The following is an 18,443-nucleotide window of genomic DNA, read 5'->3' on the forward strand; positions in this document are numbered from 1 at the left end:
CCTCCCCCCCTCCCCCCCCACACACACGCACCGATCACGCCGGCAAAGGTGGTGTTGGTTGTGCTGGACCCTCCTCCCCCTGCCCCGGCAGAAGCCCCCCCCGGCCAGCAGTTCAGCTCTCGCTAGAGTATGGCGGTGCTGGACACTGTCTGCATTCCCCCTCTCTCCGCAGCCGCCACACCAAGCTCACGATTGCTGAGACCACACGTGGCCGTGCCGTCAGGAAGTTGGCGCTTTGGAGGCGGAGCATCGCGGGTAGACGCGATAATGATGTTCAAATGGGGTCATGCGTGCATCTCGATGACACCGATTTGGAGGGGGCGGAGCATCGCGACCCGGCATCAAACCTGCGCCTGCTGCGGTTTCGGTATCACAAGCCATTTTCCGCCCGACCGCCGTTCCCGATTTCGGCGTCGGGCAACAGAGAATTCCGCCCCATAGAACATAGAACATAGAAAATAGAACATAGAAAATACAGCACAGAACAGGCCCTTCGGCCCACGATGTTGTGCCGAACCTTTGTCCTAGATTAATCATAGATTATCATTGAATCTACAGTGCAGAAGGAGGCCATTCGGCCCCCTGAGTCTGCACCAGCTCTTGGAAAGAGCACCCTACCCAAACTCAACACCTCCACCCAACACCAAGGGCAATTTGGACATTAAGGGCAATTTATCATTGGCCAATTCACCTAACCCGCACATCTTTGGACTGTGGGAGGAAACCGGAGCACCCGGAGGAAACCCACGCAGACACGGGGAGGACGTGCAGACTCCACACAGACAATGACCCAAGCCGAAATCAAACCTGGGACCATGGATCTGTGAAGCAATTGTGCTATCCACAATGCTACCGTGCTGCCCTTAAGAACAAATAAATCTACACTATATAATTTTCCCGTAATCCATGTACCTATCCAACAGCTGCTTGAAGGTCACTAATGTTTCTGACTCAACTACTTCCACAGGCAGTGCATTCCATGCCCCCACTACTCTCTGGGTAAAGAACCTACCTCTGATATCCCTCCTATATCTTCCACCTTGCACCTTAAATTTATGTCCCCTTGTAATGGTTTGTTCCACCTGGGGAAAAAGTCTCTGACTGTCTACTCTATCTATTCCCCTGATCATCTTATAAACCTCTATCAAGTCGCCCCTCATCCTTCTCCGCTCTAATGAGAAAAGGCCTAGCACCCTCAACCTTTCCTCGTAAGACCTACTCTCCATTCCAGGCAACATCCTGGTAAATCTTCTTTGCACCTTTTCCAGAGCTTCCACATCCTTCCTAAAATGAGGCGACCAGAACTGTACACAGTACTCCAAATGTGGCCTTACCAAAGTTTTGTACAGCTGCATCATCACCTCACGGCTCTTAAATTCAATCCCTCTGTTAATGAACGCGAGCACACCATAGGCCTTCTTCACAGCTCTATCCACTTGAGTGGCAACTTTCAAAGATGTATGAACATAGACCCCAAGGTCTCTCTGCTCCTCCACAATGCCAAGAACTCTACCGTTAACCCTGTATTCCGCATTCATATTTGTCCTTCCAAAATGGACAACCTCACACTTTTCAGGGTTAAACTCCATCTGCCACTTCTCAGCCCAGCTCTGCATCCTATCTATGTCTCTTTGCAGCCGACAACAGCCCTCCTTACTATCCACAACTCCACCAATCTTCGTATCGTCTGCAAATTTACTGACCCACCCTTCAACTCCCTCATCCAAGTCATTAATGAAAATCACAAACAGCAGAGGACCCAGAACTGATCCCTGCGGTACGCCACTGGTAACTGGGATCCAGGCTGAATATTTGCCATCCACCACCACTCTCTGACTTCTATCGGTTAGCCAGTTCGTTATCCAACTGGCCAAATTTCCCACTATCCCATGCCTCCTTACTTTGTGCAGAAGCCTACCATGGGGAACTTTATCAAATGCCTTACTAAAATCCATGTACACTACATCCACTGCTTTACCTTCATCCACATGCTTGGTCACCTCCTCAAAGAATTCAATAAGATTTGTAAGGCAAGACCTACCCCTCACAAATCCGTGCTGACTATCCCTAATCAAGCAGTGTCTTTCCAGATGCTCAGAAATCCTATCCTTCAGTACCCTTTCCATTACTTTGCCTACCACCGAAGTAAGACTAACTGGCCTGTAATTCCCAGGGTTATCCCTAGTTCCTTTTTTGAACAGGGGCACGACATTCGCCACTCTCCAATCCCCTGGTACCACCCCTGTTGACAGTGAGGACGAAAAGATAATTGCCAACGGCTCTGCAATTTCATCTCTTGCTTCCCATAGAATCCTTGGATATAACCCGTCAGGCCCGGGGGACTTGTCTATCCTCAAGTTTTTCAAAATGCCCAACACATCTTCCTTCCTAACAAGTATTTCCTCGAGCTTACCAATCTGTTTCACACTGTCCTCTCCAACAATATCGCCCCTCTCATTTGTAAATACAGAAGAAAAGTACTCGTTCAAGACCTCTCCTATCTCTTCAGACTCAATACACAATCTCCCGCTACTGTCCTTGATCGGACCTACCCTCGCTCTAGTCATTCTCATATTTCTCACATATGTGTAAAAGGCCTTGGGGTTTTCTTTGATCCTACCCGCCAAAGATTGTTCATGCCCTCTCTTAGCTCTCCTAATCCCTTTCTTCAGTTCCCTCCTGGCTATCTTGTATCCCTCCAATGCCCTGTCTGAACCTTGTTTCCTCAGCCTTACATAAGTCACCTTTTTCCTCTTAACAAGACATTCAACCTCTCTTGTCAACCATGGTTCCCTCACTCGACCATCTCTTCCCTGCCTGACAGGGACATACATATCAAGGACACGTAGCACCTGTTCCTTGAACAAGTTCCACATTTCACTTGTGTCCTTCCCTGCCAGCCTATGTTCCCAACTTATGCACTTCAATTCTTGTCTGACAACATCGTATTTACCCTTCCCCCAATTGTAAACCTTGCCCTGTTGCACGTACCTATCCCTCTCCATTACTAAAGTGAAAGTCACAGAATTGTGATCACTATCTCCAAAATGCTCCCCCACTAACAAATCTATCACTTGCCCTGGTTCATTACCCAGTACTAAATCCAATATTGCCCCTCCTCTGGTTGGACAATCGACATACTGTGTTAGAAAAGCTTCCTGGACACACTGCACAAACACCACCCCATCCAAACTATTTGATCTAAAGAGTTTCCACTCAATATTTGGGAAGTTAAAGTCGCCCATGACTACCACCCTATGACTTCTGCACCTTTCCAAAATCTGTTTCCCAATCTGTTCCTCCACATCTCTGCTACTATTGGGGGGCCTATAGAAAACTCCTAACAAGGTGACTGCTCCTTTCCTATTTCTGACTTCAACCCATACTACCTCAATAGGGTGATACTCCTCGAACTGCCTTTCTGCAGCTGTTATACTATCTCTAATTAATAATGCCACCCCCCCACCTCTTTTACCACCCTCCCTAATCTTATTGAAACATCTATAACCAGGGACCTCCAACAACCATTTCTGCCCCTCTTCTATCCAAGTTTCCGTGATGGCCACCACATCGTAGTCCCAAGTACCGATCCATGCCTTAAGTTCACCCACCTTATTCCTGATGCTTCTTGCGTTGAAGTATACACACTTCAACCCATCTCCGTGCCTGCAAATACTCTCCTTTGTCAGTGTTCCCTTCCCCACTGCCTCATTACATGCTTTGGCGTCCTGAATATCGGCTACCTTAGTTGCTGGACTACAAATCCGGTTCCCATTCCCCTGCCAAATTAGTTTAAACCCTCCCGAAGAGTACTAGAAAACCTCCCTCCCAGGATATTGGTGCCCCTCTGGTTCAGATGCAACCCGTCCTGCTTGTACAGGTCCCACCTTCCCCAGAATGCGCTCCAATTATCCAAATACCTGAAGCCCTCCCTCCTACACCATTCCTGCAGCCACGTGTTCAACTGCACTCTCTCCCTATTCCTAGCCTCGCTATCACGTGGCACCGGCAACAAACCAGAGATGACAACTCTGTCTGTCCTGACTTTCAACTTCCAGCCTAACTCCCTAAACTCGTTTATTACCTCCACACCCCTTTTCCTACCTATGTCGTTGGTACCAATGTGCACCACGACTTCTGGCTGCTCCCCCTCCCCCTTAAGGATCCTGAAGACACGATCCGAGACATCCCTGGCCCTGGCACCCGGGAGGCAACATACCTTCCGGGAGTCTCGCTCGCGATCACAGAATCTCCTATCTATTCCCCTAACCATTGAATCTCCTACAACTATTGCTTTTCTATTCTCCCCCCTTCCCTTCTGAGCCCCAGAGCCAGACTCAGTGCCAGAGACCTGGCCGCTAGGGCTCTCCCCCGGTAGGTCATCCCCCCCAAAAGCATCCAAAACGGTATACTTGTTTTGAAGGGGAACGGCCACGAGGGATCCCTGCACTGTCTGCCTGTTTGTTTTTTTTCCCCTGACTGTAACCCAGCTATTCTTGTCCTGTACCTTGGGTGTGGTTACCTCCCTGTAACTCTTCTCAATCACCCCCTCTGCCTCCCGGATGATCCGAAGTTCATCCAGCTTCAGCTCCAGTTCCCTAACACGGTCTTTGAGGAGCTGAAGTTGGGTGCACTTCCCGCAGGTATAGTCAGTGGGGACACCGGTGGTATCCCTCACCACCCACATCCTACAGGAGGAGCATGTAACTGGCCTAGCCTCCATCCCCTCTTACCTTAAAGAATATAGCTGCTGTGTGGACTAACTAGATCTCCGCCCTCCGACTCTGCTCCCAGTCAGCTACACTTCCTGTAAACACCTGGCTCTCTTTGCACTCTTTGCGGAAATGTCGGAAACAAAATGAAAGGAGCACCTTACTCCCTCCTCACCTAACTCCCTCGGTCACCAAACTCTCACTATCGCACTCAAAAAGCACCAAATTCAGCACTCCCTCGGTCACCAAACTCTCACTATCGCACTCAAAAAGCACCAAATTCAGCACTCCCTCGGTCACCAAACTCTCACTATCGCACTCAAAAAGCACCAAATTCAGCACTCAGTGCAAACAAAGTCTGCACTGTAGGGGATCACTTTTATACTGTGAATCTAGCCTCTGAAAAACTGGCCTAATCCAATTAACTAATTAACAAACTCCAGCTGCAAGTGCCTAGAAGTAGAAGCCTGTTTAAAGCTGATTGAAAATTCACCTTCTTCTAAACCAAACAGCAACTTTTAAGTTAATTAACTAAATAAAAGAAAGACTAAACTTTAGATAAAAATGAAGCCTTATACTCCCTCGGTCACCAAACTCTCACTATCGCACTCAAAAAGCACCAAATTCAGCACTCAGTGCAAAAACATTAGTCTTTATTAACGGGACTGGATAATAAATAATATTCGAACTGCCAAGTAATCCAACTGATAAGCCCTCTATTCTTCCGTTCTCCTTTAATTGCTTTCCTGCCTAGCTCTATTCCTGTGTTTCGCTTCATGCGCCTTCCTTATGTAACTCTGCTACTTGCTCAGTTATGGACACATTAAGAACAGCAACATAGGATGCCTATAATGCAGAAGGAGGCCATTCTGCCCATTGAATTTGCACTAAGCTTCCGAAAGAGCACCGTACCTAGGTCCACTCCCCTGCTCTATAACCGTAACACATGTGGCATTGATCATGGCCAATCCACCTAACTTACAAATCTTTGGACACGAAGAGACAATTTAGCATGGCCAATCCGACTAACCTGCACATCTTTTGGACTGACATAGGCAATATTACGGCATGGACTAAGTGGCTCAAAAATAGTCACTGCGACTTTGAATATGCCTAATGCCATGGGAGTTTTTCTCCTCATGTATTCAGCTGGTTAATTATCTAATAATCAAACTAAACTGTAACTAGTCATGGAGAAACATGTAGACATATGACATGAATAGGCAGCTGGGATCAAGTGAATCCCTTGAAGAGTACAGAGGTTGTCGGAGTACAGTTAAGAGAGAAGTCAGGAGGGCAAAAAGAGGGCATGAGAATCCTTTGGCAGATCCAAAGAGCTTCCACAAATATATGAAGGGCAAAAGAGTAACTAGAGAGAGAGTAGTGCCTCTTAAGGATCTATAGGGTCATCTATGTGTCGACCCACAAGAGATGGGGAGATCCTAGATGAATATTTCTCATCGGTGTTTACTGTTGAAAAAGGTATGTTAGGATACTTGGGGAATTAAATAGTGATGTCTTGAGGAGAGTACATATTACAGAGAAGAAGGTGCTGGAAGTTTTAAAGCGCATCAAGGTACATAAATCCCTGGGACCTGATGAAATGTATCCCAGGACGTTGTGGGAGGCTAGGGAGGAAATTGTGGGTCCCCTAGCAGAGATATTTGAATCGTCGACAGCCACAGGTGAGGTGCCTGAAGATTGGAGGGTAGCAAATGTTGTGCCTGTGTTTAAGAAGGGCCGCAGGGAAATGTCTGGGCACTACAGACCAGTGAACCTAACGTCTGTGGTCGGTAAGTTGTGAGAAGGTATTCTGAGAGATGGGATCTACAGGCATTTAGAGAGGCAAGGACTGATTAGGGACAGTCAGCATGGCTTTGTGAGTGGAAAATCATGTCTCACGAATTTGATTGAGTTTTTTTGAAGGGGTAACCAAGAAAGTAAATGAGGGCAGTGCAGTCGACATTGTCTACATGGACTTTAGCTAGACCTTTGACAAGGTACCGCATGGTAGGTTGTTGCATAAGGTTAAATCTCACGGGATCCAGGGCGAGGTAGCCAATTGGATACAAAATTGGCTTGACGACAGAAGACAAAGGGTGGTTGTAGAGGGTTGTTTTTCAAACTGGAGGCCTGTGACCACCGGTGTGCCTCAGGGATCAGTACTGGGTCCACTGTTATTTGTTATTTATATTGATGATTTGGATGAGAATGAGGTGTCATGGTTAGTAAGTTTGCAGATGACACCAAGATTGGTGGCAGAGTGAACAGTGAAGAAGGTTATCTAGGATTGCAACGGGATCTTGATCAATTGGGCCAGTGGGTCGATGAATGGAAGATGGAGTTTAATTTGGATAGTGAGGTGATGTATTTTGGTAGATCGAATCGGAGCAGGACCTACTCAGTTAATGGTAGGGTGTTAGGGAGAGTTACAGAACAAAGAGATCTCGGAGTACAGGTTCATAGCTCCTTGAAAGTGGAGTCACAGGTGGACAGGGTGGTGAAGAAGGCATTCGGCATGCTTGGTTTCATTGGTCAGAACATTGAATACAGGAGTTGGGATCTCTTGTTGAAGTTGTACAAGACATTAGTAAGGCCACACTTGGAATACTTTGTACAGTTCTGGTCACCCTTTTATAGAAAGGATATTATTAAACTAGAAAGAGCACAGAAAAGATTTTCTAGGAGGCTACCGGAACTTGATGGTTTGAGTTATGAGAGACTCGATAGACTGGGACTTTTTTCCCTGGAGTGTAGGAGGCTTAGGGGTGATCTTATAGAGGTTGATAAAATAATGAGGGGCATCAATAAGGTAGATAGTCAACATCTTTTCCCAAAGATACAGGAGCCTAAAACTAGAGGGCATAGGTTTAAGGTGAGAGGGGAGTGATACAAAAGGGTCCAGAGGGGCAATCTTTTCACACAGAGTGATGAGTGTCTGGAATGAGCTGCCAGAGGCAGTAGTAGAGGTGGGTACAATTTTGTCTTTTAAAAAGCATTTAGACAGTTATATGGGTAAGATGGGTATGGAGGGATATGGGCCAAATGCGGGCAATTGGGACTAACTTGGTGGTCAATACTGGGTGGCATGCACAGGTTGGGCCGAAGGGCCTGTTTCCATGCTGTAAAGCTCTATGACTCTATAATCAGGTTTTCTAGGGGTAACAGTGGGATACCTCTGAATGAGACGGAGATGAGTTTTGTCCAACTCCAGATTTCTCATCATCTATCAGGAATGCTGGGGAAATGTGATACGTGACTGGAACAACATATACTATGGCCGGGATTTTCCCCTCCTATTCTTTTCGGGCAGGTTTGGTTACAGAAGCAGAAAACCTTGCAAGAAGCCCAATTTGCACTTGTGTCAGCGGGAGGCCTCGCTGCAATTGTCCCAACCCCCCAGCAGTGACGTGACAGGATCCTGATGTTCAACGTCAGGAATACCATTATAATGAATTTCAATCTCCTTATCGGACCTCTACGCCTGATCATCATTCCCCATTAGAGAACCCACTCATGCCACCGTAATGTATGACTGATCTCTCGCGGCGTGTTGCTGGCGGACAGATCTCCCAGAGGAGCTCAGGCAAGTGCATCTCTCAGAGGGGCGAGGGTCATAACCCCGGGAGGGGTTAACGTGTGAGAATGCACCGGGGCGGCACCTTTAAACATGGCACCCTGATCATCGCCAGCGTGACATCATGGGACCCACCCATTGAAATGTTTTGCACTATGTTCTTAACAATATGCCAGAGAAAGTCACCGATGGTGAAGGTGGCTTCAACACTGCCATACTCTGCGGAAAAATACTTAACATTCCACCCTATGTTAGCTTTGCAAGTTTCCTTTGTTATAATTCCTTTCTGCACTCTTATTACTTTCTTTGTATCCCTTTGTTGCTTTTTATGGTTCTCCTGGTCTGATGACCCCCCCCCCCCCCCCCCCTCCCAAGGTTTACTGTGGTTAATCCATTTTACTTCACTGGAAGTTTGCCTTACTTCAATTTGAAACCTTGGGTGGGATCTTCCGTTTCCACCCACCACCAAAATCATCCAATTCCTTCCGGAAGGCATGGTGGTCCCGCCATGTCAGGGCCGCAAAATCTCAGTACTTAAATGTGACACTCCCTTTTCCATCTGCAACTTCATAACTAATTATATTATGGTTGCTATTGCTAGATGGACCCTTATTGTCAGATTGTCAAGTAACCTTGGTTCAGTACTCATCAGCTGTTCAGTTGGTTCTAAAAGACAGTGGCCCAAATCTCCTGAGAAGCAACAATCTCCACTCTGCCGTTAAGGGGCTGGTTTAGCACACTGGGATAAATCGCTGGCTTTTAAAGCAGACCAAGGCAGGCCAGCAGCACTGTTCAATTCCCGTACCAGTCTCCCCGAACAGGCGCCGGAATGTGGCGACTAGGGGCTTTTCACAGTAATTCATTGAAGCCTACTTGTGACAATAAGCGATTTTCATTTCCACTCCTGTTTTTCTGTGCCGTGCAGCAGCTCTGCATTTCTGGCTGCGACTTCTGATCCCGACTTCTTCAGAAACATGTAGCATACCTTCAATCCAACTGCTTCCTCTTGGCAGTGTATGCTCGGGGTAAGACAAGACATGTCCCTTGTGATGGCACTGGCTGCTGTATTCTGGTAAGTGCCCACTAACACTCTGAAAAACCGCTTTTCAGTGAGTGAATGGGTCAATAAGTCAGAACTATCCAAAGTCTCTGACTCTAACTCCGAGTTGGAGATTTTTTAAGAGGGTCCCGAGGAACAGGGGAATCCTCCATTGGAAGTTCATACTTTGACTGGAGATGGGAAGATCTGGACAGAGTTTTAGAAAACTCCCAAATGCATGTAGAAATGCATTGCTTTTTCTACTTGAATTTTGCGTCTCTCAGTTTATTGAAAAACTAAAATCTCCCATTGTGGTTTGATTGGTTTTTGGTACATGCTTCCCTTATCTCCAAATTTAACATCCACCTACTACATCATTCCTTTCAATTTACTATCAGAACCGTTGATTCTTTGGCCTTTTATTATCTCTATCTGTGAATTTGGGCTCCCAGCGTCGGTGGTGCCAAACCTCCAGAAGCCACCAACTGAATAAAACGTAATCGAGGTGCCTCTGGCCATGTACCATTCAGCACTTCCTCCTGACTGGGAGAATGGGTGAACCATGACATCTGTTAGGATCACAGCTCATATTAATACTGGAAGAGTCAGATCCCAGAGTGAAACCTGCTTGGCTTGGTAGATCCTAATTCCTTTTTAGAAACCGTGGACAAAAGTTAATGAACAAATTCGTAGGACTCGACCTTTGAAAAAAAAAATTAATTCACAGGATGTGGGCATCTCTGGTTAGGCCAGCATTTATTGCCCTTCAGAAGGTGGTGGTGAGCTGCCTTCTCAAACTGCTGGAGTACCTGTGGTGTAGGTACACCCACAGTGCTGTTAGAGAGGGTGTTACAGGATATTGACCCAGCAGCAATGGAGGAATGTGGTTGAAGAGAGGGGCAACTGTGTGAGTGGGAGGAAGTGGCTTTGGGAGAGGTGCCGCTGAGTGAGCGAGGAAAGGAGTGGCGTTGGGAAGAGGGCATTTTTAAAATTCTTTCATGGTAAGTGGGTGTCACTACAAGTCCAGCAGGTGCTAACCATCCCTAATTGCCTTTGAGAAGGTGGTTGTATACTGTTTTTGTGGCGTAGGTAAATCCACAATGCTGTTTGGAAGAAAAGAAAATAGAAGGATTTTGATCTTGTGACAATGTACAAATGGCAATATAGTGTCACATCAGGATGGTGTATTGTTTGGAGGGGATCTTGCAGTTGGTGGTGTTCCCATGGGTCTGCTGCCTTTGTCCTTCTAGGTGGTAGAGGGCACCGGCTTGGAAGATATTATTGAAGGAGCCTAGGTGAGATACTGCAGTGCATCTTGTATATAGTACAGACTGCTGCCACTGCGTGTTGCTGGTGGAGGGACTGAATGTTTAAGTGATGGATAGGGTACATTTGTCCACGATGGTGTTGAACTTCGAGTGTTATTGGAGCCATACTTATCACGGAAAGTGGAGAGTATTCCATCACAATTCCGATTTGTGCCTTGATGATGGACAGACTTTGGAAAGTCAGGGGTTACTCGCCTCAGAGTTCCTAGTGTGTGTGTCTTTTTATTAATTAACAGGATGAGGGGTCCCTGGCTAGACCAACATTTATTGCCCAACCCTAATTGCCCTGGAGAAGTTAGTGATGAGCTGCCTTCTTGAACCACACCTCAAGTACTCTGCTTTGAACCTAACCACAATGTTTATAAATACCTAGGAGCTAAGTGCTTTCACTTCCTCTTTTTCTCAGCAGAAAGCACTTAACTGCTTTTAATGTGACCAGGAACTTTAAGTCAGAGCTAGATGTTTATTAAAATTGTGGTTATGTTCAAAGTAAAGTAAGAACATAAGAACGAGGAGCAGGAGTAGGCCATCTGGCCTTTCGGGCCTACTCTGCCATTCAATGAGATCATGTCTGATCTTTTGTGGACTCAGCTCCACTTTCCCACCCGAACACCATAACCCTTCTATCTTTATCTTGAAAACATTCAATGAAGGAGCCTCAACTGCTTCACTGGGCAGGGGATTCCAGGGCCTGGATTCTCTGAAATCCCGGCCAAGAGTTGACGGTGGCGTCAAAACCGGCACGCGTGACGCCGGCGTCAACTGGCTTCGAGGCCCAGGCATTCACCCCTTCCTAGGGGGCTAGAACGGCACCAGAGTGCTGTCCTCTGCGCCGGCGTGCCACGACCGACATGGGTCTGCGCATGCGTGCCATGGTGGTGCGGGTCCGCTCATGCGCGCCATGGTCGGCGCATGCGCATCCGTCTCCACGCCAGCCCCCGGGCAATATTGTGGAGCCCTACAGGAACTGGGCGTGGAGGAACATAGCCCCCCCCCCCCCCGGAATTAACCCGCCCACCGATCGGTGGGCCCCAATCGCGGGCCTGACCACCGTGTAGTCCCCACCCGGAGTCAGATCCCCCCGCGCCCCCCACCAGGACGGCCCCCGCAGCCAGAACTCTAAGGTCCCGTCGGGTGGAACCATACCCAACCCACGCCGGCAGGACTTGGCGGGACTCAACGGGCACTCGGCCCGTCGAGCGCGGAGAATCGCCGCGTGGGCCCCTTTGAACGCCCCCGACCGGCGCGGTGGCGACCGGCAACCGGAGAATCGGCGGCCCGGCAACGGAGAGGTGTGGCGCGATTCTCGCGCCCACCCCCGGCGATTCTCCGACCCAGCGCGGGATCGGAGAATCCCGGCCCATCGATTCACACCCCTTTGGGTGAAGAAGCTCATCCTAAGCTCAGTCCTAAATCTACTTGCCCTTATTTTGAGGCTGTGCCCCGAACTCTGCTTTCACCCGCCAGTGGAAACAGCCTCCCCGCATCTATCCCATTTGTTCCTTGAGATGCATTCAAGCGTGAGGGAAAATGAAAATAAACAATCCAGACACCTGGCTGTTTGGAAGCTATTACCCTATCAATTGCACCCTACTAAAAACAATTTTACTTTGAAAGTGAATAGAAGCCTCACAGATCAAAGGATCTGAGGGGGTTTAAAGCCTAGTGATGTAGGTTACCAAGTAACAGCTGCTGCTTTCTACACCTTTGTCTGAAGCTGCAAGTGTAAGGGACAGGTAAGTGAAAAAGCAGTAATTTTCCTTTCTCTTGAACTGCGCTTTAGCTTCCAGGAAGGGGTTACTGATGGGGGGTGGAGGAGAGGACATTTCTGACATGGGGATGTCTCTGATATGGGGATCTGATGGGGTCTAGTGGGGTTGGGGGGGGAGGGGTCAGGTCACCCTCATGCGTGTGTGCTGAGGGGGGTGGGATGTCCATACTTGTCAGCGGTGGAGGAACATGTGGGCAAGATTTGTGTTGTGGAAGGGGAGGCCGGCCAGCTGCCGGACCTCGCTATTTTATGTCTTTGTCAATGTGGGTATCGCTAGCTGGGCCAACATTTATTGCCCATCCCTGAGGGCATTTAAGAGTCAACCACATTGCTGTGGGTCTGGAGTCACATGTAGGCCAGACCAGGTAAGGATGGCAGATTTCCTTCCCTAAAGGACATTAATGAACTAGGTGGGTTTTTATGATAATTGACAGTGGTTTCATGGTCATCTTTAGACATCTAGGGCGGGATTCTCCGAACACGCGCCGGGCCGGAGAATCGCCGGGGGGCAGGGGAGCGAATCCCACGACGCCGCTCTGATGGCGGTCCGCCGATTCTCCGGTCGCCGGAGAATCAGCGCCAATGGCGGTGCGGGCCGCTCAACGCGGCCCCCCCGGCGAATCTCCACGCTCAACGGGCCGAGTGCCTGCCGAGTCCCACCGGCATCGTTCGCGTGTGGGACCTCGGCGTTAATGCTGCGGGGGGCTGTCCTGATGTGGGGGAGGGGGATCTGACTCCGGGGCGGGCCTCCACAGTGGCCTGGCCTGCGATCGGGGCCTACCGATCGGCAGGCGGGCTAATCCCGGGGAGCCTATGTTCCTCCGTGCCGGGCCCCTGTTGGGCTCCGCCATGTTGTCCAGGGGCCAGCGCGGAGAAGGCAACCCACGCGCATGTGCGGACTCACGCCGACCGTGGCGCGGACCCGCGCCGCCTGTGCTGGCACCGGTATCGGCAGCTGGAGCTGCATGAAGTGCTCCTGTGCGGTGCTGGCCCCCTGTGCGGCACAGGATCGCTGCTCCTAGAGGCCAGGTGACGCCGTCGTAAAACGCTCCGGCGTTTACGACGGCGTCAACACTTCGCTCCAGGATCGGAGAATCCCGCCCCAATTCCAGATTTTTTAATTAAATTCAAGTTTCATCATCTGCCATGGTGGGATTCGAACCTGGGTCCAAAGAGAATGACTCTGAGTCTCTGGATTACTAGTGTTTACTTCGTAATTGCCCAGCAGCAATACCACTACGCCACTGCCACCCATTTTGCGTGGGCGGCCTGATAACAGGATTCAGATGGAATCCCTCAAACTCCCTGCCATGTATAAATTTGCATGGAAAGGGAATCGATCCTGAGCGCCACTCCACGGTCAGCGCAGACCAGGAGCGGTTCACTTCTGGCGAGAGAACATAGGGCTGGATTTTCCCATTGCCGACGGCAAAATCGCGTTCGGCGATAGGCCGGAGAATCAAAGTTTACGACCAAATCGGGGGCAGCGTCGCTTTCGCGATGCTCCGCCCCTACAAAGCAGCGTATCGATGGCCTCAGGAAATGGCCTGAGGCCCATCCCTGATGCTCCGCCCCTGACCGGCCGAGTACCCAATGGTGTCGGTCACGTGTGGTCTCATCCGTCGGGAACTTGGCATGGCAGCAGCAGACTCAGTCCTGTGCCGCCACAGTCGGGGAGGGCCGAACGTCGGGCAGGGGGAACTTTATCAGGCGCTGGGAGCACTGTTGGGAGGTGGTCAGGGGCACGCCAGCCGGCCAATGTGGGGGCACTATTTTGCAGGTTAGGTCCTCGAGCGTCTTGGATCACATTAATTTTCAAGAGTTTTTAAAATATTTTTGTTCATGGGATGTGAGCGTCACTATCAAGGCGAGCACACTTGTTGCTTATCCAAATTGCCTTTGAAGATGGTGGTGAGTTAAACTGCAGACACATTGGAAAATAAGTGATTAAGTACAGCAGTTATATTTCCGTTTGGAGAGTGCAGTAATCACCAAGCCAGGCAATAGTTTTCATAGCAGCGAAATGGAGCTCTGAGCCCTCCGCTGAATTTTGTCTTCAATGATGTGAGTCATGGATTGGTGTACACCACAGCTGAAGTCGGGATTCGCTGAGAAGTACCACTTGTACTCATTGGCTGCAGATAGGTCTTAGCCAGTGCGGAAACGGTTGAGGAATGTCCAATGTTAGTGTGGCAGGTTGAAGACGGGTGGGTGGGCTGTGGGATCTGTGATGGGGAAGTGGTTTAATGGTGGTGTGTTGGTTCCATTGCTGCTGTTATTCCTTGGTATGGTGGTCTTTTACAGCAGCAGTCTTTTGCTTCAATGCGCATATGCATAACCCACCCAGATCATGTTCTGTTGTTCGTATGAACTTCATCCTGTATTAAATACTGAGGTCAAAAATTCATATTCTACATTCTTCACAGAAACTATATGCTTGAAACCCACTTGCAATCTAATAATTCCATCTATTTGAAGTGGTCCAAAAACATTTGCACCTCATAATAGATCATACAATGTGCTCTAATTAAATAATCCCTTGTCCCAAAATATATTCAGACCGTCTCATCTTCAGCCACTAATTTTCAGACCTTGTCTTTGGCGAATGTTATCGCTGAAGCTCTCATTGTACTGTATGAAGAAGAGCAGGGCAGCTATTCATTGTTTCCTGGCCAATGTTTGTCCCTTAACAGCATCACAACAGTTTATCTGGCCATTACCACATTGATGTTTGTGGCATCTTGCTGTGCACCAATTGGCTACTGTGTTTTTATTTTAAAACAATGACTATCCTCATTTAGCTGCAAAGTGCTGAAGAACCGTAGAGTTCCTCCACTGCAGAAGGAGGCCAATCGGCCCATTGACTCAGCACTGAACCTCTGAAGAAGCACCGTTCCCCTACCCTATCACCCCATCTAATCTACTGATCTTTGGACACCAAGGGGCAATTTTTAACATGGCAATTCCACTTAGTCTTTGTGGGAGGAAACTGGAGCACCCGGAGGAAACCCACACAGACATGGGGAGAGTGTGCAAATGCCACACACAGAGTCACCCAAGGCTGGAATTAAACCCGGGTCCCTGGCGCTGTGAGGCAGCAGTGCTGTGTGCCACCCCTGTGTGCTGATTTATGACATCCTCTAATTATGAGAGGCATTATATAAATGCAAGTTTTGTTTCTTTATCATGCTGTATGGACGAATATGCTGTCACACCAGTCCTCCAGCAAAAGGTATATTGGGCGGGATTCTCCGTCCAGTGACGCCAGAATCGCTAAACGCGATTAGGCGGAGAATCACATGTGAGCTGAAAATCGTGGCCAGGTAAGGGCGCCCGACAGAATGCCTTGACAGCAGCGTCAACGCATTCTACTTGGCACGCACAGTAAACGCTGTTGGCATATCATTAACCGGCCATGTGGGTGCCCCCCTCCCTCCCCACAACCTGGTGCCAGCCACCAGCAGGGCATCACGTGGCCCACCCAAAGGCAAGGCCCACAGTAGCCCCTACTAGACGGGAGCCGCAGAGCGTGCCTCTGGCATGGGTAGGGCCAGCTGCCGGTACCCCCGCCGGCAGCGATGGGTGCTGGGGCCAGAGATGAGGATCGGGAGCCGGCTGCGCAACAGGCCGATGAGGAGGTGGGAAAGAGGTGCCGCACCAGACCTCATGTCCACCGGCAATGTCTGTCATTCGAGAACCTGCCGGACCGGGCATGCCGTCGAATACTCCCATTGAGCAGGGAGTACATGCGATATATCTGCCAGTCATGGCACCGCGGGGGAATAGAGGAGGACACCTGCTGTCAAGGTGACGGTCGTCCTGAACCTTTAGGCCACTGGGTCCTTCCAGACGCCAAGAGGGGACCTGTCTGGAATATCACAGACCTCGGTGCAAAGGTGCATCAGCGCTGTCATGGAGACCCTATATGCCCGGTCTGCACAATATATCAACTTGCATGTGGACCGAGCCCACCAGGCTGCCTGGGCAGCGGGGTTCCCTGCCAATGCCGGGATGCCCCAGGTCCAGGGGGTGGGTGACTGGATGCATGTCGCCCTACGATCACCTGCAGGTGACATGCCGATTTTCACTAACTGCAAGGGTTTCCACTCGCTGAACGTGCAGCTGGTGTGTGACAATGAGCTGCACATCATGCACGTCTGCGCTCGTTACCCAGGTAGTGTGCACAATGTTTTTATCCTGGCACACTCGAGGTTTCCTGACGTCTTTGAAGGCACAGCCACGGGCCAGGGGTTGGCTCCTGGACGACATTGGCTATCCGCTGTGGTTGTGGCTCATGATACCTACCCAGAGTCCACAGACCGACATGGAGACCTGCTACAACGATGCCCATGCAGCAACCAGCGGTGTGGTCGAGCGGTGCATTGGCATCCTGAATATACAGCTCGGGTGCCTGGACTGTTCTGGAGAGGCCCTCCAGTATAGCACTAGGAGGGTATCCCACACCGTAGTGGCCTGTTGCGTCCTCCACAACATTGAGCAGCAGAGGGTTTGGAGGAGGGGGATGACTGCCAGGCCTCATCCGATGAGGAGCATGTGGAGAGGGCCAGAATGGGCATGGCATGTGACCCCGGCAGGCACAGGAGGCCATGCAATGTGTCTGCCAGGGCTGGCGCGTACGTTATGTTCTAATAGCCCCCAGGCTCACCAACTAGTGAACAAAGAAGAAAGAAAAATACAGCACAGGGACAGACCCTTCGGACCTCCAAGCCCGTGCCGACCATGCTGCCCGTCTAAACAAAAAACTTCTACACTTCCTGGGTTGGTATTCCTCTATTCCCATCCTATTCATGTATTTGTCAAGATGCTCCTTAAATGTCACTATCGTCCCTGCTTCCACCACCTCCTCCGGCAGCGAGTACCAGGCACCCACTACCCTCTGTGTAAAAAAACTTGCCTCGTACATCTCCTCTAAACCGGGCCCCTCGCATCTTAAACCTATGCCCCCTGTAATTGACCCATCTACCCTGGGGAAAAGCCTCTGAGTATCCACTCTGTCTATGCCCCTCATAATTTTGTAGACCTCTTTTCAGGTCGCCCCTCAACCTCCATCGTTCCAGTGAGAACAAACAGAGTTCATTGAACCGCTCCTCACAGCTAATGCCCTCCATACCAGGCAACATCCTGGTAAATCTCTTCTGCACCCTCTCTAAAGCCTCCACATCCTTCTGGTAGTGTGGCAACCAGAATTGAACACTATACTCCAAGTGTGGCCTAAGGTTCTATACAGCTGCAACATGACTTGCCAATTCTTATACTCAATGCCCCGGCCAATGAAGGCAAGCATGCCGTATGCCTTCTTGACTACCTTCTCCACCTGTGTTGCCCCTTTCAAAGAACAAAGAAATGTACAGCACAGGAACAGGCCCTTCGGCCCTCCAAGCCCGTGCCGACCATGCTGCCCGACTAAACTACAATCTTCTACACTTCCTGGGTCCGTATCCTTCTATTCCCATCCTATTCATGTATTTGTCAAGATGCCCCTTAAATGTCACTATCGTCCCTGCTTCCACCACCTCCTCCGGTAGCGAGTTCCAGGCACCCACTACCCTCTGCGTAAAAAACTTGCCTCGTACATCTACTCTAAACCTTGCCCCTCTCACCTTAAACCTATGCCCCCTAGTAATTGACCCCTCTACCCTGGGGAAAAGCCTCTGACTATCCACTCTGTCAATGCCCCTCATAATTTTGTATACCTCTATCAGGTCTCCCCTCAACCTCCTTCGTTCCAGTGAGAACAAACCGAGTTTATTCAACCGCTCCTCATAGCTAATGCCCTCCATACCATGCAACATTCTGGTAAATCTCTTCTGCACCCTCCCTAAAGCCTCCACATCCTTCTGGTAGTGTGGCGACCAGAATTGAACACTATACTCCAAGTGTGGCCTAACTAAGGTTCTATACAGCTGCAACATAACTTGCTGTACTGCGAGAGGACACCTCAGAGGGCAGTGAGGCTATATGGGTAGAGATCAGGAATAAGAAGGGTGCAGTCACA

General features: G+C 49.6%; 1 protein-coding gene across 1 annotated transcript in view; it reads left to right on the forward strand.

Moving 5' to 3' along the window:
• Window positions 1-18,443, forward strand: part of b3glcta (beta 3-glucosyltransferase a) — a 348,327-nt gene that overhangs the window by 275,426 nt on the left and 54,458 nt on the right. The gene's annotated exons all lie outside the window — the stretch shown is intronic.

Source organism: Scyliorhinus torazame, chromosome 15, assembly GCF_047496885.1.
Source record: "Scyliorhinus torazame isolate Kashiwa2021f chromosome 15, sScyTor2.1, whole genome shotgun sequence".
Taxonomy (NCBI): Eukaryota; Metazoa; Chordata; class Chondrichthyes; order Carcharhiniformes; family Scyliorhinidae; genus Scyliorhinus; species Scyliorhinus torazame.